The 26,005-nt window shown below is 37.0% G+C and overlaps 1 protein-coding gene across 5 annotated transcripts in view; it reads right to left on the reverse strand.

Moving 5' to 3' along the window:
* Positions 1-26,005, reverse strand: part of DIAPH2 (diaphanous related formin 2) — a 936,081-nt gene that overhangs the window by 597,290 nt on the left and 312,786 nt on the right. The gene's annotated exons all lie outside the window — the stretch shown is intronic.

A 26,005-nucleotide genomic window follows, 5' to 3' on the forward strand; every position in this document is an offset into this window, starting at 1 on the left:
TTTAGTAAATTGAGTTATATAATATAATAGCCCTTATCAAGCTGTAGGAATTAAATGTTATACTTTCTACATCTTTGAATCTGTACCAGTCTTTATTCCCACAATTTTATTTAGACACATGCAATGTCTTGCCTAGATTTCTTTTGCAATAGGCTCCAGACATGCCTATGTGACTCCAGTTCAAATGTCCTTTCCACATCATCAACCATGTCCCAATCATCTCTCATACTATAATCAGAGTGATCTTTCAAATGTTTGAATCTGAAAATGTCATGTCTCTGCTATAAATTCATATTCAATGTTGCCTTTACGATAAAAATCCAAACTCCTAAATATTTCATAGTAGGCTATTAATGAGTTGGTCCCTTCTTGCCTCTATACATTCATTTCTTACCATTTTCCCTATAAGTACACTACCTACCAGCTATAACAAACAACTCCAAGTTTCCTAAGTACTCAACGATTTCTCATACCTTAACACATGCTTCAGTGTGTACTTGCACTCTGTCTAGAATTCCTTCCTACTACAATTTCGATTTTTCTTTGGCTAATACTTATTAAGCCTTTGAAACTCAGACCTGACATCAATGTCCACTGGGAATCTGTGCTGACTTCCCTTCATGTGAGTTCAGTGGTCCTCCCGCTTCTGCAGTCCTGCAATTCCCTGCTCATCTCTATTCTGAGGTTGATCACATGTTATGATAATAATCTGTTTACCTGTCTTATCATCTCCACTAGAATTTCCTAAGGACATAGAGTCATATTTCTGTATCCCCAGAATTCAGCACTGTGCCTAGAAAACAGTATGTACTTAATAAATGTGTATTTACTAAAAAAAGCAGAGAAGCACAAGTAGCATTTGCAGTAAAAATCCTAGTAACACCACTGGATACAGGAAGGCTGCCCCCAAAGAGAATGATGCTGGAACAAAAAGATAGGAACACATTATGGTATTAAAAGCATCCTTTGGGGAGATAAGCTATAAGGTTTATGAAATTACTAGTGGCCTGGTGCACGAATACATGCACATTGAAAGGAAATTAATTAGAATAAATATTTTAATATCGCTATTCACTCTTTCTCTATAATAGAAGTGTCAACCAAATTCATGATCCACAATGACAGATGGAAACACATGTGTGATTAGCACCAGCAAGAAGTTTATATGTATCATGCATGCGTGAGTCAACTTAGCCTTTTATAGATATAGAATAAACTTGCTTAATTAGACCTGCTTTCTGATGTACCTAAACTTTTTCCAGCCCAGTGAAGCACCCCAACTTCTCTTTCAGGTAACTGTCAGCAACACAGCAATAAATACCAACACGAAGCAGATTATTATTGTAGATCATGCAGGGAGAACAAAGGGTAAAATATTTAACTGCAGCACTGTTTGACTATATTCTGCGCAGTGAGAAAACCTGAAGTCATTTTCAAGGTCCACCATTTCTTACTTCTTTTCAGTTGGGTCAAGTTTCTAAACTTTCTAAATCTCCATTTTCTGGCTAATGAAAAGAAAATAGGATTCCACCGAGTCTCCTATCTACCTACTCCAGGACTTCTGTGAGGATCAAATGAGATAAGGCACAGGAAAACGCTTCACAGACATTTGGTTAAAGTGTAAACTATTTCCACCTGGGTATAAAGCAAGTCAGGTTCTTGGGCTGAAGAAACTACAAGGAGGCTAGTCGCTAGGGAGAGGAAGCCGGGCACTGCTACTTGATGTCATTATCCAGACGGAGGGAAGGACACTTAGCATGTTAGCCCTTTATATAGATAGATGTTTGTTGTTGTTTTTGGTTGTGTTTTTTTTTTCATTATTTCTTTAACTTTCTGTATAGCATGGTCAGAGTTCTGGCTTTCTTCTCCCCCACTGGCTGTAATGAAAACATCATAAGGTCATCCTTCAAAATTGTTATCATTTCATGTTGTGGTGAAAACTAAATAAGAAAACCTCTTGTGGGGCTCCAAAAGCCAATGACCTCCAAACGCAAATGCTTCCCCTGAGGTAACCTGCGGACATATCGCCTGCAGCAAATAACTAACATTCTCCTATGCAGGAGGATTCAAACTCACACACTAAAGCTGATAATGCACCCAGGGGTGGCTCATCAGTGGGCCCTAAGAATCCCGAAAAATTCAAGGTGGAAATATAAAGAGGAGTAAAGAAGTAACAACTACTGAGCTGGACAAATAGCTCAGGGCATAGGAAATAAAATCAATGCTCAAAAATATGGCAAATAAAGGTAAGAAGTCTCTAAAGTATATTTTCATATATTAAAATGATTTTAAGTATATGTCTCCCTACTCACTAACATTTAAGCCATGAGTCGATTTAAAATCATTAGCTATATAATCATGGTACAAATGACACTACTGTGTCTCTATGGTGCCATGAAAAAACATTTCATTAAACATCAAAAGGGGATAATGTAATTTTCTCCTGAAAAACAAAATTGGAGGTATTATATATACACTACATTATATCTGAATCAGGTATAGCAAAAATGAATATGGCGATTTCAAACACACATGGAAAACAGGAAGGGAAACACTAAAGTCACTGTAAAAATAAAACTGAATGTGAAAATATGAGCTCTTTCTTCCTGTGATTTGTGTATTTCTCCATGCCGCCAAATATAGTTTGTATCTTCTGGGTATGCATGATACATATAGCATAACATTGCAATATTAAATTACTAGTAAGCATAACAAAGCCCAAATTTGTTTTATACTTTAGCACTTTACACTGAAATAACATTGTCATATTGCACTCAAATGTAACTAAGAATCAGATTAATGGAAGAAAAAGAAAATAGTGATTATGATTTTGGTTAATATATTGCAAAACTTGTTTTTCCATTCTCTCTCAAATATTCAATTATTCCTCTACCAGTGATAGTCTTGTTCATTCTAACCTATAAGAATTTCTCAATAACTTCTCTCCTTTCCTTCCAACTTAGCCTCTTCCTGTATGATTCCCTTCAGGTCTTAGTTAATTCGGCAATCCAGAGGTGGTTAAATATTGTACAGTGGGGCCTTGACTTATGAGTGTCCCGACTAAGGAGTTGTTTGAGATACCAGCTGTCTCTCAGCGGATTTTTTGCATTGAGTTGATAATTTGAGGTAACGAGCTCCTTAACGAGCTCAGTCTCCGAACGAATTAAACTCGTAAGTCAAGGCCCCACTGTATTGAGATATTTGTCTTCCTCCTCTATCTCCTACTCCTCAGTCCATAGAAAATATTTAATCAATGCAGGATTTGTGACTTGATGAATATTTGCCTAAGTGAAGAAAATGGAATCATATAAAAAGCAGCAGAGGAGGAGAAAATGGTAGGTGTTTGGTGTGATGGGGGCCACTGAAGAATGATAAAGAATGATAAAGAAAATAGTGAGTGGTCACAAACATGGGAAGAAAAGCTGATTCATCAAAAAAGAGTCTAACCACTATACTGTATACCTGAAACTAATACAAAATAATGTTGGAGGTAAACTGCAATTGAAAAATAAAATTTTAAAAATAGAGAAGAAGGTTAAGACACTATATATCAAAGGAAAGAAACAAAGGAGGACTCACAATTACCAATTTCAAAACTTACTACAAAGCTATAGAAATCAAGACAATGATGCACTTGCATAAAGATAGTGATCACAGGAATAAAACTGGGAATTCAGAAATAATTATTTATATTTATGGTCAATGGATTTTGGGCAATGCTACCAAGAAAATTATGGGATAGAATAGTCTCAACAAATGGTGCTGGGACAACTGGATAATCACAAGAAAAAGAAGAAAATCAGCTAAAACAGTCAAATTCTTATAAGGAAACAGGTGCAATAGTTGTGACCTTGGATCAGCAATGGTATCATAAATGATACAAACCAAAAAGCATAATCAACAAAAGAAAAAAAATGTATAAATTGGCCTTTATCAAAGTTAAAAACTTTTGTGTTTCAAAAGACACTATCAAGAAAATAAAAATTATTGATATATACTACAACATGGATGAACCTTGAATACATATCCTAAGTGAACGAAGCCAGACACAACAGGTCACCATGTATGATTCTATTTTTATGAAATGTCCAGAATAGGCAAATTCACACAAAAAGTAGATTAGCAATTATGAGGACAGAGGAGTGAGGACTGGAGGCAAGGAATGACTGGGTGATGCAAAAGTTGTAAGATCAGATTGTGGTGATTGCTGGACAACTCTGTGTATATACTAAAACCACTGAATTGTTAAAACACACACGCCGAAACCGGTTTGGCCCAGTGGATAGAGCGTCGGCCTGCGGACTGAAAGGTCCCAGGTTCGATTCCGGTCAAGGGCATGTACCTGGGTTGTGGGCACATCCCCAGTGGGGGGTGTGCAGGAGGCAGCTGATCGATGTTTCTCTCTCATCGATGTTTCTAGCTCTCTATCTCTCTCCCTTCCTCTCTGTAAAAAAATCAATAAAATATATTTAAAACACACACACACACACACACACACACACACAAACCACAAGAGAGTATGCATCAAGAAGACCCTGTCAAGCACAATATAATGATGAAGAATGGTAAGAAATTGCCCGGGCTGTGTTGGCTCTGTGGTAGAGTTTAGACATATGAGCCAAGAGGTCATGGTTCTATTTCTTAGGGCTCAATCTCCAGTAGGTGGTATGCAGGAGGCAGCCAATCAATGATTCTCTCTCATCAGTGATGTTTCTATCTATATCTCCCTCTCCTTTCCTCTCTGAATCAATAAAAATATTTTAAAAAAAAGAATGATAAGTAATAGCTATCAGAGAAGGTTGGGAGGTGGTAACTAGAGGCCAGAGAGAGGGTAGTTATAACAGAGTAGCAAACACAGTCAGCATACTGCCAGGAGCCAGGGAAAGCGCTGGGAAGTAGTGGGGTAGACATCATTATTGAAGATGATTAGCCATGAAAGATATACAAAAAGACCATTTAGATGCTGGGACAATAGGGGCATTGAAAACAATTCCATAAACATTTTTCAAAGATATTCTATGGAATATCTTGGCATTGTTACTTCTATAATACAACTAATTTCCTAATACCTTAAGAAGATTAAAGTAATATTTATGCAAATGACCAAGCTTATATATGTCACTGCCACAGCTTCATACATAATAGAGCTTTTTAAATTTAAATTTGCATTTTAGAACTTTTCCCAGTATTGTTCTGAATCAATTATTTTTCCTCGCTATAAAGACATGGATGTAATTGCATGAAAAGTAAAAAAGAGACAGGCAGACTCAGTGTTTACAAGCGCCACGCCTGCTGGCAACTGGTTTCTTTTGGTGTCACTGGAATGCTGCTCTTTATGTAGGTTCTTTGTGCAGTGATGAATGAAATGGCTACTGATGCTCTCTAAATAAAAGACCCACTCTCCCTGAACAGAAGCAGGTGCTAAGGAACAGCTTTTGTTTGCACAGTGACTTCCTGGACAAAAACTTTACACAAAGGGAACATACAAATAATTCCTGGGAGGCTTCCTCTGTGAATCTCCTAGACAACAGCCCAGCTGCAATAATGCCACATGTGTCGTTCTTCAGGTCAGTTTGGTATCGATGCCTTTTTCTCCAGCATTCCTACAAGCTCACTTATAATGCACACACATCATGCAGAATTTGACATTTGGGGTTATATTTCACTACTTGATGAATGTCGTGGTATAAGACTTTTATTGCAAACAACCATTTGGCTGTTGGTGCTTACAGCTTTAACACAATTAAATGCTGGCAAGAAATATCTTTATAGCACTTTCTCTATCACCTATCATATTTTAGACTAATCTATTATCTTAAAAAAGTAACCATTGCATATATTTACCTACTTTGCAAAAGGGAGAATTAGATTTGCAGCTTGTAAAAATGTAAAGTGATGTTATTATTAATGATAATTCAACAATCCACACTAAGGGCTATGTTATTTCTGATTTACTTCTGCACATAATTTGCATCAATGTTTGTATCTCCAACATCTCAATGTTGTTAAAATAAACATTAGAATGACTAAAGGGACTGATGAGGCTTATGTTCCCATCTGAAGTTGTAACAACAGGTTTTTATAACTATTTATTTTAGTGCTTATAAAATTCCTAGTATTAGGTGTGTCCAAAATAAATTATGACATAAAAGAACACTGCTACCCTGAAACTGAGAAGAATAAAAATGAATAGACTTTTTAAAAATAATGCTAGAATACTGGTATAGTTTTTAGAAGCATTATCAACACTAATATTTAGCAAATCTTCATATAAGACATGCAAAGGAAAATCAGATGTATTCTTTAAAAAGACTAAGCAATGTTAAAAAAAAAAAAAAAAGAAAACCACATCGCCAAGAAGGGAGTGGGATTGGAAGGCTGGGCAAAAAGGTGAGGAGATTGAGAAGTACAAATTGGTAGTTATAAAATAGTCATGGGGATATAAAATACAGCATAGGGAACATAGTTAATAATATTGTAATAACTATGTAGCACTGGCTGGGTGGATACTAGAATTATTGGGGGGACCACTTTGTAAAGTATATGACTGTCTAACCACTATGCTGTACACCTGAAACTACTACAAAATAATATTGAATGTCAACTGTAATTGAAAAATGAAAAAGGCATCTTCTACAGTGAGAAAGCAAAGCTATGTTGCTTACAATCCAATAACAAGACAATTATCAAAAGTTTCAAGAAAGTCTGATAATCTGGGAAAAAATATTTCTCTAAGAAGTTAGGGGTCAGGAAAAAGGTACAGCAGTAGTTCTTAACCTAAACTTAGAACTAACAAGATCAAGAGAGCCACCTGCACTTTGAAGTCCAGAAATATGAAAATTTCCCCAACCTTCAACTTAAAAGCATTGATTCTGAGAATGATACCTGCAAAGTATCTGATTAAGTTTGACTTGGTTAGAAAAGCACAACACAGCAGAACCCAGGTATGTTATTTTAAAAAATCACATTTTAAATTATATAATACTATCAATCCAAACCCTTTTTCTAAAATTTACAATTGTATGTTCAATGTATTCAACAAGTACTTGAGATATATTTATTTAGCACCTACTACATTAGTTACTTTTTATTTCCTCAATAAGTGGTAACTGGATTTGTATAATAAGGGATATTTTCCTATCATCTATGCAACCATAATAGTCCTGTTAAGAATTACCTTCAAGTTGGGGGACACTATCAAAACACAAATTTACTATGTCTTTTTAAAGTGAACTTTCCATGTTCTCATATGGATTCTCAAATGCTTTTATTCCCTCTATCTCTAGTTGGATACCATACAGAATGTCCTCATGACTCATATCAAATACGCCCTCAAATAAATGTATCCCAGTTAACATATATAAAGTTGTCAGGTAAGAGCACAGGCCATTATGAACCTGTATGGAGTATTATGAGGTAATAATACTGGTATGTGCAACTAAGTCCCTGCTAGATTCTATAGTCTAACGACATCAACATTTAGTCAAGGAGAATAGGCTAAGAGCTGAATCTGTCAATAGCTCATAAAACCTAGACAACATCAAGACTGTTGCCACCACAACCAAAGTTCCTCATATAAGCATATGCCAGCTTTCTCAGGATGTTAGAGAAATAAAATGCAGGAAATAGAGTCAACAGGAGCCTATTGGCTTGTTAAAGAAGGAGTGGTCAGACTTGAAGAGCTGACCCATCTTTAACAGATCAGGTCATTTCCAACTTGAGAAATAAATCAGCTGTTTTGAGACAGAAATCAAGAATAATCGGATCTGGTCCAGAAACTGATTGTCCAGCTTTCATGCTGGCTGGTTGCTTCACTTCTTTACCTCTTCTCATCAGATCATACTCCGGAGAAATAAATGCAAATATAAGTGAAAATATCCAAGCTTGGGATCAATTTACCAAGTATAGCTTTGGTGAATTTATGTTTGAGTACAATCCCCCCCCCCCCAAGCAATAACAGTGTAAGGGGAGACAGAGCAGGGCTTCATTTGAGGGAAGGAGTGGAAAGAACTGACACACACACAGACCAAAACTTGCCTCTCTGATGTGGGAACAACCTGAACATGTATGTCTTTTATAGACACTGACTCTGGAATCTGCACAAATATGAATTACAATTCTTGGGTGTTTATTTGAAGATAATTACCAAAAGTTTCACAGACACCCATGGATCTTATAAATCTCTCCATCTCAAAGTTAGGGGTCAGGAAAAAGGTACAGCAGTGGTTCTTAACCTAAACTTAGAACTAACAAGATCAAGAGAGCCACCTGCAGTTTGAAGTCCAGAAATATGAAGTCCAATAATATTGTCAAAGAGTTTGACAATATTAACATTAAGGGCCATATCACATTTTTAGCAAAATCTATGCATAAAACAGCAATATTTTCCCAGGTAACATAGCCTAAATAGAAATTAGAGTGTAAATATTTCTAATCACTTAGCCCTTATGATCTACAGAAATAATGTCTATCATTTCATGTGAGTAGAGACATAAGAAAACCCCTAAATCTAATTGTATTGCCGATGGCTAATATTTCCACCTAGACTGGTACTTATACATTTTTAAATAGAATATAACATACAAGAACAAATAATGTATGCCTATTTTTAAATGCCGGCTTATTGATTGGTGCTCATTCCAACTGAACTCTGACTTCCTTTTGATACTACTGAAGTAGATTTATCATCTTTAGCCATGTTTTAGTGGAAAATGTTTTATGTGTAGTGTCACTGCCAAGATAAGAAATTTAAACTGCTAATTTATCAGGTAAAAAGTAAACTGTGAATAAAATATTGAATGAAAAATCTTACCTATACAAGCAAGGTATAACCTTTTCTCTTAATGATTACATTCTTAATTCGATACCCACCAATCCGAAAATGCTTCCAATATATGTCATCCTCAAATACATTTAGTATTATAGAGGCTAAAATGCATAGATATTTTTGTCATGTAATAACAATACAAAACAGAAAATGAATTGTCTGCACTGGTAATTCTTTTCACTTGATAAAATGTCCCAGAAGTTCAGATGATGAAGGAGTTAACATTATGAATCATGGAGCCAGATAGTTGGGTTCCAACTCCAGCTCTCTCACTTACTGGTTATGTGACCTCGGCTTATTTATTTAATCTCTTTGTGCTTCACTTTTCTCATTTATAAAATGAAGATATAATCAGCTTTCATTGGGTTATTGTGAGAATTAAATGTGTCGATATGTGTAGAGCAATGTTAGGCATATAGCAAGTGCGAGATAAGTGCTGCCTGCTACTGTTAAGCCTTTAGAATAATCTAAATCAATTAGCAGGTATACAGAACAATACTAAAACCATGACATTTTCAACAAAATTAAATAGAAAGACAATATTGGAAACAATGAAAGAATAAGAAGAATAGCAAGTCTAATATTTAACATAAAGCAATTAAAATCTGTAAATAAAATCTGTATCATTCCCAATAGCAACACAGTACTATGAATAATTTCAAACTAATAAGTGTGGATCAAAACCCAAATTATAAAATACTAAAAATGTGGCAAATAGTATACTCAATCTGAATGAAATTTGTTATTGTCAAATACCTAAAAATCCCTATAGTACACATAAACAGATGTAATGTTTAAGAAATATATGTATTTGTCTGAAAAGATCAATTTTTGAGAATATTATTTAAAAGATAAAAATCAGCCCTGGCTGGTTTGGCTCAGTGGATAGAGTGTCAGCCTGTGGACTGAAGGGTCCCAGGTTCATTTCTGGGCGAGGGCACATGCCTGGGTTGTGGGCTCAATCCCCAGTAGGGGGCATGCAGGAGGTAGCCTATCAATGATTCTCTCTTATCATTGATGTTTCTCTCTCTCTCCCTCTCCATTCCTCTCTGAAATAAATAAAAGTATATTTAAAAAAATAAAAGAAAAAAATCATTATCTTGAAATGCCAAAATTCCAGATAACATTTTAAATATATTTTTAAATTTGTCAATAGTTTTCCAGATTTTCCACAGACATAAATTTTATAAAAATAATTTTACTGACAATGAGTTGCTCTTCAATAGTTTTAAAGCCCTAGCTGGTTTGGCTCAGTGGATAGAGCATCAGCCTTGAGATTGAAAGGTCCCGTGTTCCATTCTGATCAAGGGCACATGGCCTGGATTGTGGGCTCGATCCCCAGCAGGGGCGTGCAGGAAGCAACCAATTAATGATTCTCTCTCATCATTGATGTTTCTAGCTCTCTCTCTTCCTCTCTGAAATCAATAAAAATGTATTTTAAAAATAGTTTTAAAAACATTATTTTCAGAGAAAATGCTAACCTAGTGTAAACAACTGCAATTTTTTAAAATCACATATCTATAAACATCTCCCTAGAGCAGTGATGGCGAACCTATGACACGCGTGTCAGAGGTGACACTTGAATTCATTTTTTTGGTTGATTTCTCTCTGTTAAATGGCATTTAAATATATAAAATAAATATCAAAAATATAAGTCTTTGTTTTACTATGGTTGCAAATATCAAAAAAGTTTCTATATGTGACATGGCACCAGAGTTAAGTTAGGGTTTTTCAAAATGCTGACACACCGAGCTCAAAAGGTTTGCCATCACTGCCCTAGAGCATATACATAGAGGTTATCTTCAGTCAAAACTCGCCTAAAAAGCCCCCTCACTGAACATTTCCTGTCCCATCTATCAGAAAGAAAACAGTATCATACATACTCCAGACAAAGGTGTTCGGGATGGACACCACCACACAATGTCAACAGTGAAAACAAAGCATGTGAAAATGCATACAGCATTTATAGGAGAACCATTTCCACAGTTACTCATTACCCTTAAAATAAACCTAAAACTAGGTAGATTTGGTATCACTGTCCTTACTTTACATTGCAGGAAACAGATTCAGACATGTAACTTTACTCACTTGATGTCCGGGCTAGAAATGTACACAGCTGGGACCATATCCATGCTGGGTCTTCTCCTTCCCAATCCAGTAACAGATTCTATTCTCTATCATATTCCATGTAATCCATAGCCTTTAGCTATCTAATTGCAAGTCCTAACTCATTAGGCCAACTTATGTTTTCTTTCCCAATTTTTTCCATTACTCAGTGCATGCCTCCATTAGAACAACTATCTTACTATTACTATACTATAGCTGTTTGTTTACAAGCCTCTTTCCCCACTATGTTATAAACTCCCTGGTCATAGTAATTATGTCATTTCATCTTGGTTCCTCCAAAACAAGGTAAAGTACTCTACACAAAGGAAGCTCTTAGTCAATATTTTCTGAATGAAATGCATGTAATATATTCTACTAACCCAACCTCAGTACTGACAAAGTAGCAGCTAATTACCTATTAACTATTAGCCTAATCAATTCAGATTCTACTTATTTGTTGTGTTTCAATATTATTGAACATTATTAATTTTATTTTTAGACCTTAACACTGTTTGAAACATAGTCTTTGGTCCTTGAGAGATTCCTATATAAACTTTACTCAAAACACATTACATAGGGCTCTCAAATCCATTTATATAACAACTAGAGGCCCGGTGCATGGACTCATGCACCAGTGAGTCCCTCGGCCTGGCCTGCACCCTCTCACAATCCAGGACCACTCAGGGGATGTCAGACTGCTGGTTTAGGCAAGATACCCACAGGCCAGGCCAAGAGAGCCCACCAGTACACGAATATGTGCACCAGGCCTCTAGTATGCATATAAGATATTTGGTGAAACTCTTTCTGCCCTCTCCCCTCCCCCTTCCCTCTGAGATTCATCAGTCTGTTCCATGTTTTCATGCCTGTGCATTGAGCGTCTGCCCCTGGTGGTCAATGTGCATCATAGCTACCAGTCAAATGGTTGAATGGTCAAACAATCACTTAGGCTTTTATATATACAGATAATTTTTAAGACTTTTTTTGCACAAGTGCCAGAGAACACTAAGAGGAATAAAAGATGATCCCCACCCATGAAGATTTAACTTTTGGGGAGAAAGACAAAACAATGTGAGCCCCCCCCTCAGTGTGGGTCAGTGGTTATGCATCATCCTATGAACCAGGAAATCATGATTCCATTCCCAGTCAGGGCACATGCCTGGGTTGCAGGCTCGATCCCCAGTAGGGGCATGCAGGAGGCAACCAATCAATGATTCTCTCTCATCACTGATATTTCTATCTCTCTCCCCCTGTTCCTTCGTCTCTGAAATCAATAAAAATATATTTTTAAAAAATTTGATTGTCAGAATTCAGGACATCATAAGAAAGCAGGAGTTACACTCATCATATATGCAACTTCCATTTTGATGGCTCAAGTAATCTTATGTGTAATAACATTTTTTAGGTTGTGATAATAGGTACATCTGAACATTGTTTGCTACTACAAATATACATCCAAAAGTTAACTACTGTTAATTAGGTAACCCCATATGTTGCAGCTCCATACACACATACATTCAGAAAACACTAAGTAAATTAGGAATTGTGTTCCCAAATAAGCTCAAACAAGGGATTATTTAAAGTATGCTTCAGGTAGACTCTCACTAGAAAGTGATTCATGCAGTAGCATTAACCATACCTTGTTAAAATGTGTTGATATTGAAGATTGTGTTAACTAGATTCCCTGAACAGAGGTGGATGGGTCAACCACAGCACCACAAGCCGAAAGCTTAAATTTTCCTTATTCTTTAGGATTTCTCTTCACCCAGTAGATGGTTCAGTCGAACAGGCATCATTCACATTAGCTTTAGGGAACAGGTAGATTTAAAATCCTGCAGTCCTGGCATTAACAATTTGACGAGTTCCTCCAAGGGTCTGTTCCACATAATGATGTGACAATGCCAGTCATTCCTGATTTTTATAACATCACTAATGGTCTTAGTTTTTTTAGCAGAAAACTCTTTTTATGTTGCCAAAGGAAAATGTAGTATTAATACTTATAACAGCTTCAAAATGGATAAAATTAATGTAAGATGGTTCAAGTAAAAATCAATAAGGACTATTACATATTCAGAGGGATAAAACTGGTTGAAATCATCTGGTTGATTATTCCTGAGAAGTGTGTCCTAAATAACCAATTAACTTTTAAATGATAAAAACACACAGTGAACCATTCTTAAATCTAATACTACAATAGCACGAGCCACAGTTTGGGAGAGGCAAGTGATGAATTAGGAAATGGATGCACATAGTTAAACCATAGGTTATTATCAAGGCAATAGATTTTGTTTTGGATGGTGAGGTCAGAGGAACTTACTTTACTATCAAAACCAACTTATTTTTTTTCAAAAACAACTTATTAATGTAATAAATTAGTAAATTAAAAGTGAGTCACCCACAAATAAATGATGAGGGGATTATGCACTAAGGGATTGCGATTAATACAATTTTGTGTACTGGGGGAATAAAATAGCACCAGCCATAGAAAACTAAACACATTATTACCATATGATCTAGCAATCATGTTCCTTGGTAGTTACTCAAATTATTTGACAAGTTATAGCTACAAAACAAACCTGCGCACAATTGTTTACACAGCTTCATTCATATTTGCCCAATCTTGGAAGCAATCAAGCTGTCCCTGAATAGATGAAGGGACAAACAAGTTCTGGCACATCCATACAAGAGAACAGTATTCAGTAATGAAAAGAATAAGCTACCAAGTCATTAAAATACATGGAGCAATCTTTAAATGAATATTGCTGAGTGTAAGAAGTCAATCAGAAAAGTTTAGACAAAACTATGGAGACAGTAAAATGTTCAGTGGTTCCCAGGGGTTTGGGGGAATAAGGAGGGGAGGGTGAATAGGTGGAGCAGGGGATGTTTGAGGCAGTGAAACCATTCTCTAAGGTACTGCAATGGTGGAAAGATGCCATTATAAATTTGTGAAAAAGCACAGACTGTACAACACAAAGCAGTAACCCTAAGGTAAACTATGGACTATAGTTGACAATAACGTATCAATATTGGTACATCAGCCCAGCCGGCGTGGCTCGGTGGTTGAGCATTGACCTATGAACCAGGAGGTCATGGTTTCATTCCCAGTCAGGGCATATGGCCTGGTTGCAAGCCAGATCCCCATTGTGCGGTGTGTAGGAGGCAGCCAATCAATGATTCTCTCTCAACATTGATGTTTCTAGCTCTCTCTCCCTCTCCCTTCCTCTCTGAAATCAATAAAAATATATTTTTTTAAAAAAATTGGTACATCAATTGTAAAAAAAAATGGACCTCCCTAATGAAAGATGTTAATAAAATGGGAAACTGGGGCAGAGTGAAGGCATGCATGGGAACTCTGTACTTTCAGCTCAATTGTGTGTAAAGCCAAAACTACTCTGAAAAATTGCCTATTAATTAAAACAATAAAAATAGCACCAGCCATTTATGAATGCCTAATTAACCACATAGGTTTATAATATATGATTACTTTTTCTCTATTAAAGTCAGTGTATGTTTTGCATAATGCAAAAGTATAATAGATGAAATATGTTGGTATATTGGTGCTGTGGTCAAAATAGCAGCAAAGTAAATACAGTGCTTCTCCTAAAAATAAAAACTAAGAACCAATACTAATTGAATCTTGTTTTACCACCTAACTTTGAAAAAATGATGCATTGTTTAAAATGACTGCAAAACTTCATAAAATAAATATATATACATATATACAAACTTTTACACTAAAGTTCTAAGTCGTTGGCCTCTCCTGATTCACATGTGAGTAGGTGAATAAAATTAGAGGCTTATTAACATGGCAAGGCAGCTATACTTTAAAACTGTTAATCAAGTGAAAATATGTGAGCATATGATGTTGGTGATAGGAAAACTTAGGGCATTTAGCCTCCTCTAGATCTGGTCTTGTGTTCAAAATCTAGAAACATACCATAAATGCATGTCAGATTAAAAAAATGCAAATGTTCACTCATCTAACTAATAACTTCCAACATGTTTTGCACGTAGCAGTTTTCTTGCTCCTACTTCCTAGGCAACTAACATTCTGCTACAGTTAATGTGTTTTTCTCCGCTCCTGTCTCTCAGGGCATGTCATTTTAGCACAAAGTGCTAAGTACGATTAATTTGTAGCTCATCAGATCCACTCATATGGCTCTTCCTGTATACATTAAGTTTATTTCGGTTTCATAAAGATCTACAGGAATCTAGAGAAGAGGCAGTCATGTAATTTTAAGTCACAGCACTGTAACTTTCTATTTCTTTTATCTCATCATCAATGAAACACTTGAAAAGGAAAAGCTAAAGGATCTCATTACTAGGAACTACTTGCACCTCCAACTCCCATCAAGCTGCAGCATCAGCTCACAGGTAAGGTTAAAAATAGATTACATTAAATGGAGGGTCATGTTAGCATGAACTTAATTAAAAACCATATATTTCAATCCATCTTTACTGCCTCAAAAAAGCACAAAAACAAATCCAGTGAACCTTACCTTGAACATACATGACTGTAAAATGAACTAAGATCCCATATTAACCTGAGAGACGCTTTGTAACCCTTCCTACCCCATTTGAATTAAATCAGAATTCAGGTTATTTGGTGTTTTATCTGAGTTTTATTATATGTATGACCTTTGACTTAATATACTAGTTATAATCTTTGAAAAATGCGTTTTCTTTCCTTGCCACCATCAACCAAAAGAAACACAAAGTTCAAAATTGCCAGTGTCCAGTAAGTAAAATTCCTAGAGGGAAATGAAAAGATTAATGGTAACTGTTTATAATCCTTCCTCAAAGGCTATCTTATTAATATTTAGTAATTACCAAGTTTGTATTGAGGGACACATCTTATGGTTTTATGGAAATTGTGTTTGACAAATCTTAAATTTAAGTATGTTCCAATAGCCGTACCTAAAAAGTGCCTGCAATTGATCTCTGGCAGCTCCAAGAAAAATGTTAGAAGCAGAAGAGGTGCACAACTTCATACCCAGCTGCATGATGGGAGCAGGTGACAGACCCCACAGACTCCCATTCTCACCAAATACAAAAATCACATTTAACATTAACCAGTAAGACTAGATCACCGACACATTTTTGCCTAGAAACCAATATATTATCTCCTGCTCACCTCACAACCCTGAAGACCTGTGTTGGAAGCCCAGACAACTATAAACAAAGTAGATGGATGCAAAGATTAAGCACTGCTACATGTTAAGAGATTAAAGCAGATTCCATTGTGCTGCACAGCTTGGAAACAATAGAAGCAGTGAAAACATTGAAATATGTGGCAGCTAACAACTGGGCATGGCTCCTTTTGAACAATTTTCTTTGGGAAGAGATGGAAGCAACTTGTCAAAGATATACATAGCTCCCCATCCTATAAACAGTGGCTGTAGTTTCAAAATATTAAGAAAAAAAAAAAGGATGTCCATATCCTAATTTTTAAGAATAACCCTGCTTAGAGAATCAAAGCCATGAATATGACCAATTCCTTACACAGTAAAGATAAGTAACCCATGATATACAGCACATCTATCGTTATAATGAAAGCTGATTATATATTTCTTCTCATTTTGATTTTTCATAAAGACATGCTAATGACACTAAAATTACCATTCCAAAATAAAAGGTCAAGAATGAGTTAATTTTAATACATTTTCACTTTCTGCCAAATTATATAAATTCATAAGCTGAGATGTTCTTCAAGACAAATGAGAACAACTTAACCTTAAGAAAAGCTGAGCATCAATTTTTCATGAAATTAGCTACTGGTGGGTTTGCATTTCATAAAAAGAAAAATTAAATGTCGATTTCACACTTGGTGAACTGCCCCACCTACTGATCCGAATGAAAACAAGAAATTCATCGCCAACATATTGACAGCTTGTGATTTGTGTCAAGACATACCTTTTTCCAGTGTTCTAGTCTGAGGATAACAGTCTTACTGCACCAAGTTAATAGAAGGACCTGACATAATTGTTTTACTTACTTTAACACAAAGGCTGACTAGCTTTTAAAGACATCCCTAGCAACAAAACTATTTAAATATAATTTGCTCAGATCAAAATAAATTGATAAATACACAGTTTCAGTGTATACATCTGGTTAGACGACTACATCTAAAGCTATTAATTTTCTTACACAGATAATCTGCTGCCAACTTACTAGATGAAGAGGTTATAAAAGAGATTTTTTTGAGTCAGTATTTGCTTTAACTGAGAAAGATGTTACAAAGCCACCACATATTTAAAAATGCCATGTTAACATGTACATAGACACATATTTGCATGTGAGTCATGAAGCGTGGATTGTTTAAAAATCTAAATAGAAAGAAAAAAAAAAGTAAAGTTGACATAAGGTCAGCATACCAGATGATATTTGTTACTGTATGAAGCTTGGAAGGTTTGCCAGAAGCCAGGTCACTTAAAGAACCAAGAGTGAATGCACATAGGAAAGACCCTGTGGAAATTACTGAATTCAGTCCCTTTTTATTGTGCCTTCATGAAAATCAAGATGAGGCCACCTGCCCCTAAAATGAAAAAAACACTAGAGGATTTGTGTAGGGTAGAGCATTTACACAATAAAAAAATGACATATCAAAGGGCCCTTTTAAAAAATAATGTTTATTAAAAATGACCATTGGCTCACATATAAAAGTTGTATTAGAAAATAGTTTAAGCTAAATATAGTAACTTTAATGACTCAAAGACAGTATATATAGCCTAATTTCTGTGTAAATTCCATGTTACTTATATAATTTTTAGGTAAATAAAGTGCTACTTATCCCTACTCTTCCTGAAATGTTTATTTTATTTATTTTATTGGGGTGACATTAGTCAACATGAACATATAGGTTTCATGTGCTGATTACTAATTTACAAAAGTAAATTGGCTCTATCCACTGAGCCAAATCGGCTAGAGCTAGCAAGCAGTTGTTACCTGACAAATAGCTACAACTAGTTTTCAGAGAAGCAAAGCAGTGGAATTGATCAGGTTCAAGTTACTGAAAAGTTGGATGCTCAGGATGTATAACAGGATCAGGAAAAACAAAAGATAAAATATATTTTTCATGAGAAAGAGTAGGAAATAAATGTGGGGAGAAGTGGAGGCAAAGAAAAGTACACAGAAAAAGTAATAAGCCTGAACATCTTTAAAAAATAGTACATTTTATTTAAAAAAAATAAAATTACTCTAAGAAGCAAAGCTAAGAACCACATCACACTCTATAATTCCCAACAAACTGGTTCTCAGAAAAACTACGTCAGCGTAGCTGCCAGTTTTGCCCCTTATTTTCCCCGAAATTCTTTTCCATTCTCTTCCTGACCTATTTATTATCTAACTCAACCACTAATCATTATCTTCGCTTTTCTAGCTCTTTTTCTCTCTTTGCCATTAATCATAGCTACTTCCCATGACTCCATACCGAATTTCTGGTTTCCCCTCCTCATTGACAATCTTGGAAAGCTTGCCTTTCCACATATATATTTTAATTGCCTCAACTTCATCTCTAATTACACATCCCAATATGTCATAAAAGTAAACACAGAAAAAAAAATAAAAACAGTACACTGCATCACAAAAAGGCTCCTTCCCATTTTTCCATCATCGGGCCATATTCTACTTCCTTAGGTTAATTGGCCAGTGGATCCTCTGGCTCCATCCAAAGTCATTGCTCACTCATCCTTTAGGGCAGTGATGGCGAACCTATGACATGCGTGTCAGAGGTGACACGCGAACTCATTTTTTTGGTTGATTTTTCTTTGTTAAATGGCATTTAAATATATAAAATAAATATCAAAAATATAAGTATTTGTTTTACTATGGCTTCAAATATCAAAAAATGTCTATATGTGACACGGCACCAGAGTTAAGTTAGGGTTTTTCAAAATGCTGACACACCGAACTCAAAAGGTTCGCCATCACTGCTTTAGGATGTGCCTCTTCCTTTCTATGTCCACTGCTATTAGCACAGCTTTGAAGCTTTCATCACCTGCCCCTTGATGGCTAAAACAGTTGCATAGCTCACACCCCTGCCCAGAGCTTCTCCCTTTCCAGTGTCTGTGTCCAGCTACCAGATCAGCTCAACCTAAACATCACCCTGCGAGATCCACTAAGGCAGTGGTCGGCAAACTGCGGCTCACAAGCCACATGCAGCTTTTTGGCCCCTTGAGTGTGGCCACAAAGTTTCAATCGCACTGTACGTGCTTGCCCGCAGGTGGTATTTTGTGGAAGAGCCACACTCAAGGGGCTGCAGTTTGCCGACCACTGCACTAAGGCTCCCGGTGCTGGCTGGATACAACCTTAACCTCCAGAATTTATTTTCAAAGAACAATGTGAACTGTTCTCCCATCCTCATTCCCACTTGCAACCCCCTTAAATGCTTCTGTCACTCTTCCTCGATGAGCATTTCCTAATCCTCACAAAGTGACTAAATTATACACTCCTATCCAATATAATTTTTGTGGACTCCTTACCTCTGTGCTTTCAATAGTAAACAACTTAAAATATTAAGACCTTGGGTAAAAATATCAAGATCTTGGGTATTTTCAATAGTTAACCATACAGATTTCTTTATCGGGGTGTGGGATAGAAAGTGTCACACTGATTGAATGTCTATGAAAACAAAGGAACTATGCTAGATTAGTCTTCAGCACAATACTGCAAAACAAGTATGATTAAATAATTTTATACCTCAGAACAAATAGTGACATTAAAACATTTGTCCACATTCACACAGCAGATGCCAAGTCCAAAGTTTATGCCAATTACCTTTCCTAAGTCTTTTCCTTGGCATAGCCAGTGGTCGGCAAACCCATTAGTCAACAGAGCCAAATATCAACAGTACTTCTTCAAAATAGACTCGCCCAGGCTGAAAACCAACTTGTGTGCATGGGCCACGAAGTTTCAATCGCACTGTACGTGCACGCCCACACATGGTATTTTGTGGAAGAGCCACACTCAAGGGGCCAAAGAGCCGCATGTGGCTCACAAGCCATAGTTTGCAGACCACTGTCATAGCCCCTCTCTTTCAACCCATCTGAAAACAACAGGTAATCTCCTTGACTCTCTGATCTCAGGCATGCCTCTTCCGCCCTGTAGCTGCTGTCTACCTACAGATTTTGGAAGCTTCCTACATCCAAGCAAATTCAATAACTTAGAAGCAAAGGTGTTGTGGACTTTAATTTCTCTAAAGCCAGCTCTTGGGTCCTGACTACTGAGGCATGGCAGTCACACTGACAAGTGTACAAAGTGACAGCTGACAGCAAGAAGAAGACAAAATACCTATAAAAAGCAGACACGAAAACTATTACATGACAGCGGACTGGGAGCATGAGCCTCTCCTGTTATTCCCTCTGTGCATTCCCCTCCGAGGGAAAATTGACTAGCAGGAACACAGCAGCTGTCCACCCCCTTTTCTGCTGGTCTGTTTTCTGCTCAAGGAACACATGTTCTTAGTCCCTTTAGCTTTCTCTGTTTTAGCTCATGACCGCCTCCTCTTGCTTGTAAAGATGCCCACATAACAGACCGTGGCAATGCTCAGCAATCAGCAACTCTGTTAACGAAGTTCACGTGTTTTCCTCAGGAGGCTTCTTAAGGCGTCATTCTGTTCTTTCAAACTATTGTGCTGCGGTGAACTTTTACTCATTCTTCAAGGCCCAGGGCTACCTCTGATGCTTTCCCTGAAGACTGAGGGAATGTGTATCATGAAATGAACAGGCAACCCAAGAAGCTGGCGGTGTTTTCCATGTTTTATAGCTGAGGCAACTATGACTCCAGGCTTCCAAGGTCAGTATGTTTTGTTTTGTCTCACTTCAAATGCCACGTTCTTTCCAGCTGTAGTGTAAGCTCCTGACGATTAACTTTCTTAATGGCAATGTAAGGCCTGACATTAAGCTTTTGATTGCTCAGGCATCCACTTCAAAGACACCCATCTCCCATAAACACATTGCCAGCCACAGGACTAGAGAAAGAGGCAGGTCACGCCACCCAGGAAGTTCCCTTTTTAAAGAGGTCTGATTGACATAGATTACTGTTTGATCCAGGGGTCCTCAAACTACGGCCCGCGGGCCACATGCAAATACAAATATTGTATTTGTTCCCGTTTTGTTTTTTTACTTCAAAATAAGATATGTGCAGCGTGCATAAGGAATTTGTTCATAGATTTTTTTTAAAAACTATAGTCTGGCCCTCCAACGGTCTGAGGGACAGTGAACTGGCCCCCTGTTTAAAAAGTTTGAGGACCCCTGGATCTCTTGATTTTCCCTTCCTGAACTTTAATTCCTACTCTTATGTTTTAAATTCACCAATAAAGACGGAACTTCTAAAACCCTAGGTACCCTACCCTCAACCCCAATAAAGGCAGAATCCCAGGTCCTGCCACTCCCCACCTTGTTGTGTAGGCCTCAAGGGTATAACCTCCAGGACTTACGAGTAATAAACCTTGTTTTTTTCAAAGTTCCCTGATGGTTGTTGCTGAGATGATTCTTCCAGTCATAATATTAACCACAAGGGCTGGTCCAGCCACAACACGGGCTCCTAAAGGGGAATGTCTTGGGGAGGGGGGGCCTCACTGCAGGGCCCAGGTGTGTGCCGACAGGCATTTCTTTCCAATAGCATCACTATGCAGAGGCTGAGACCAACACATTAACACCAACAATAGGTTTCTCAAAGAACTTCTATTTATTATTATTTGAAGATATTCGATTCAACAGTCACTTGTGCTTTGCATAACTCATTTCCTTTGTTGTATTTACTACTCATAACACCCCTATAGGACAGGTATTATTAATTTAAACAATCTTGAGCATCAAAGAACCGAGATAATTTGCTGAAGTTACATAGGTAATAAGTAACAAAAGCAGGGTGTAAACCTGTATCTTTGGCACTAAATCTGGCAGTGGTTTCCTCACAATTAACCTAACCCCCAGGGCCTCAAATGTCTCTCCAACAGAGCATGTATAAAATTATCTCACTCTGTAATGACTGATAAGATGTCTTGCACAAGTCCTATAGTGTGAAATCCTCGATGAGAGAGGAGGTGTCAAATTTAACATTTATATTTTCATTTCCACTATAATATATGAGATGGTCCATTGCATGGAATGTAGATGTGGACAAAGGATCTAGAGAAGCCGTGGGCAAACTACGGTCCGCGGGCCGGATCCGGCCCATTCGGCTGTTCTATATGTTCTCTTGCTCTCCCCTCTGCTCCTTCACCAGCAGCAGTGTTAACATGGCAAAGTCGGGAAACACGGCTGCAGCTCCTTCTTCTGAGTCCAGTTTAAGAACCCATTGTGGCCCTCGAGTCAAAAAGTTTGCCCACCCCTGATCTAGAGTCAAGATGACTGGGCTCAAACCCTAGTTCTACCATTTTCATGAGATTTTAGGGGAGTTATTTAACCAATGGGAGCATTACCTTTTTGGGTTTTTTTTTAAATTTAGACTTCAATAATAGTATCTACCTCTGAGGGTTGTGAAGATTAAATGAGAGTGCATGTGACGTGCTTCTTAATTAGCACTGTGGCTAGTACAAAATAACCTTTTGATAAACGTTAGTGGCTGTTATTATCATTGGGGTCATTCACCTCAAGAAGGGTTCCCTTTGGCACTATGCCCGTCTGTCCTGTGGAGCTTTCCCAGATGAGGCACATTTAGGAATCTTTCCCCCGTGCTCCTATCACATCTGAAGCCCATTATTGCTACACAAAATGTCTGGTTTTAATGTCTATCTCCTACACTGCAAGAAGCATCCCTAACACCATCATCTAACTGTGCTTTCTGTGCACACAGAAACCCCTTTGCCTGGAATATCCTTGACTATCTCCTCTACCTCAATAATCCCCATTCATTCTTCAGAAATAAATTACTGCTTCCAATGTGAGGCCTTCTCAACTATCTCAGGCAGTAACAATTCCCAGAGCAGTTTTTCACACCTTGACTATACTACTTACCACACTGTAGTATTATTCACTTACACACTTGTTTCTCTAATAGACCATGAACTCTTCCATGTCAGAAATCCCATGTTATTCATTGTTTTAGGCCAAGTCCAAGCAGAACAGAACATATGGCAGAACTTCAAGAACTGCTTGTTTGGACGAATGACTGATGAACAAATGAAGCAAGCAGGGACTAAACAATACATAGTGTACTTGTTCAATGGAATTTGAAGTATTATGAACTAACTAGGCTTCAGGTCACCATATATGAATTGTTGTGACTACTATATTATAGAGCAGGGTATTTTGAGAAGAAAGAGGTCACTCATTCGATTCTCCGTCAGGGCACATGCCTGGTTACAGGCTCCATCCCCAGTAGGGGGTGTGCAAGAGGCAGCTGATCAATGTTTCTCTCTAATCACTGATGTTTCTATCTCCCTCTCCATTCCTCTCTCTGAAATCAATAAAAAAAACATTTTAAAAACTCTTCAATGGAATAAATGTAGTCATGCTTTAGGGAAATGTCAGTTTTATCTATTGGTTTTACTCACATAAGGAGTTACAACTTGTGCAAATGAAACTATATCTTCTCTCCCTGATATTGTGATTGTCCTTGATACAGTCTGCAGAGGGGTGGGCCACATCACTCTGACGCAAATGTACATGTATTCATTACAAGTTATCACTTCTTTTCATTGGAAGGAAAGAAAATGGATAAAACTTTTAATAACACACAAGCTTAGATCTATAAAAACATGTAATGCTTAAATACACAGAGTTAAGCCAATGTGCAAATGAGCAGTTAAGACTATAGATACATGGATTAGATTTGACCTACTGAGTGACAACAGACTCTCAGCCAGTGAGACTCATACACATTCATGGATTAACGACTTGAATTATCATGACAGTATTTGTTCATCAGCCTTTCCTTTTACAGAAAAGCTAATTATAGCTATGAAGTATTTCTCTCTCTGATCTTGGAATGTTCATTCTGATTTCAAGAAAAATATAACATGCATAAAATATTGAACTAAACTGGGAAAATCAACATCTTCCAAATGCAGAACTACTTAAACACATAGCCAAATAGGCCTACCTTTGCCATGGAGCGGGGCGGGGCGGGGGGGGGGGGGGGGCGGGCTGCAGAATCAAGACTACAGATACAATCTTCATTGCCTAAACTTTGTAGGACCTGCTCCCATTTTGAGGGTCAAAAATAAGGAATAGGCGAAGGTAGAGTTCAACAATGACATACGCCATACTAATAACGAACACCTTTGGCTTGGGACCTTTAAAGAGATCATAAATCTCCCCAACTCCTGCATTTACTTACTTTTGTATTTTGCAAGCTGATTTAAAATAAATCCTTACACCTTGAGCATTTCCCCACTGAGGAAATTAGTCATGAAATAGCTTGAACCAACACCCAACCACTGTTGTCAAGGAAACAAAACAAATATATTACCTGTTTCTTACCCTCAGGAAGCTAGAAACAGGTTGAGGACACCAAAGAGGACATTTAAAAGTAACTCAAGAACATTTAGAAAGCAAAATGCACACCTTAATAAAATGCATATTAAGAAAATGAAAGGCTCCACTCAGGCACGTTAGCTCTCTTCAGTGTTCTCAAAGCTGGTATCAGGAATAATTAGAACAGGTAAACAAGATTGTGAAGGAGGTAAGTGCTGTGATTAGTTGAGTCAGAGGCATCAGGTATTTAATTTGGGGAAGTAGTATGTGACAGGCACATAAATAGACCACGTAACTCTATGCACCAGTGAGAACAATCAGACTGGCTTGACTAAAGTAAGAGTACAGTTGAAACGCGCTGAACACTGACTTTGAAAACAATGGGGATCAGTTAAGTGAACTTAGAGGTAACAATGACAGATAACAGAAACACATGAGGAAATATTTTTTGTCATAATCCACAGTGTAATAGTTATTTTTCACTTAAAACAATTACTTTAATTTCACAAAATGCATAAAATAGGCATATATTTTAAATATTTTATGGAAATGTATGTTTCTGGAGACCTGACCCTCTAAATTAAGAGCTGAGAGAGAATAATCTATAATATTCAGCTAAAAGTTGCAGGGTTGAATAATCTTGAAACTTTTAGAAATCTCTATTTACTGAAAAATGAATTTTCCATTCCACAGGTGTCACAAATTTACTTTGAAAGTGGACAATTTGGAAATATTATATTCTATCTTTATTTTGAAAGTGGACTCTGAAAATATTATATTGCTATCACTGAATTCTTTTATAGCCTAAGTCTTCTACTGGTCAAAGCCAATCCCGGAGGCATTTTCTTTTGTAATTTGCCATTAACCTTATCCCTCATTATTTTCTAGTATACCTTTTATCACATATTAGGGCACTTATATACAGCTTCATAACAGGCATCAACAGAAAGATAATTCCATTTATCACATTTCAAAGTTCACATTTTTCCTGGGCAAACCAAAACAACTGATACCCACACTAACATTTCATACATTTACTACATGTTGCTTAGATTGAAGGAATTCATTATTCAAAAATGAAGAAAAATACAAACTTAAGCCATGAAAAACAAATAGTATTAAATAATCCATTAGAAGAGCAACAGGCAAAATCATTTTCTGGCCCACAGTTTCTTTTCCTACAAAATAAGATGGCTGTACTAAGTGCTAGCCAGGTATCAGACTCTGCAAGGATGTTGATCAGGTAGTAATGGTGTCCATGGTGTGGACAATATTCTTTGCAAACAGATGAAAAAGAATTGACTGCACCCCTGGATAAAAAAAAATGGCTGCTGCTATAATAAGCAAATGTTATTGACAGAGATAAAAATGATCACAAGAACTATCATGTCTCCCATGTGGCAAGTACTATTTCAAATACTGTACAATATTAACTCAACTGGCACCATAAGCCTAAGGGATAGATACATAATTATATTCATTTTAGAGATGAAGAGATTGACATATTAAGTACCTTTCCCAAGATCACACCAGGTACAAAGTGGTAGAAGTGGGTTTTGAACCCAAGTGATGCTACTGTAATTAGCCAGTTATTAATAACTAGAGGCCCAATGCATAAAATTCGTGCAAGAGTAGGCCTTCCTTCCCCAGGCACCCA

The sequence above is a fragment of the Myotis daubentonii genome, chromosome X (genome assembly GCF_963259705.1).
Source record: "Myotis daubentonii chromosome X, mMyoDau2.1, whole genome shotgun sequence".
Lineage (NCBI taxonomy): Eukaryota > Metazoa > Chordata > Mammalia > Chiroptera > Vespertilionidae > Myotis > Myotis daubentonii.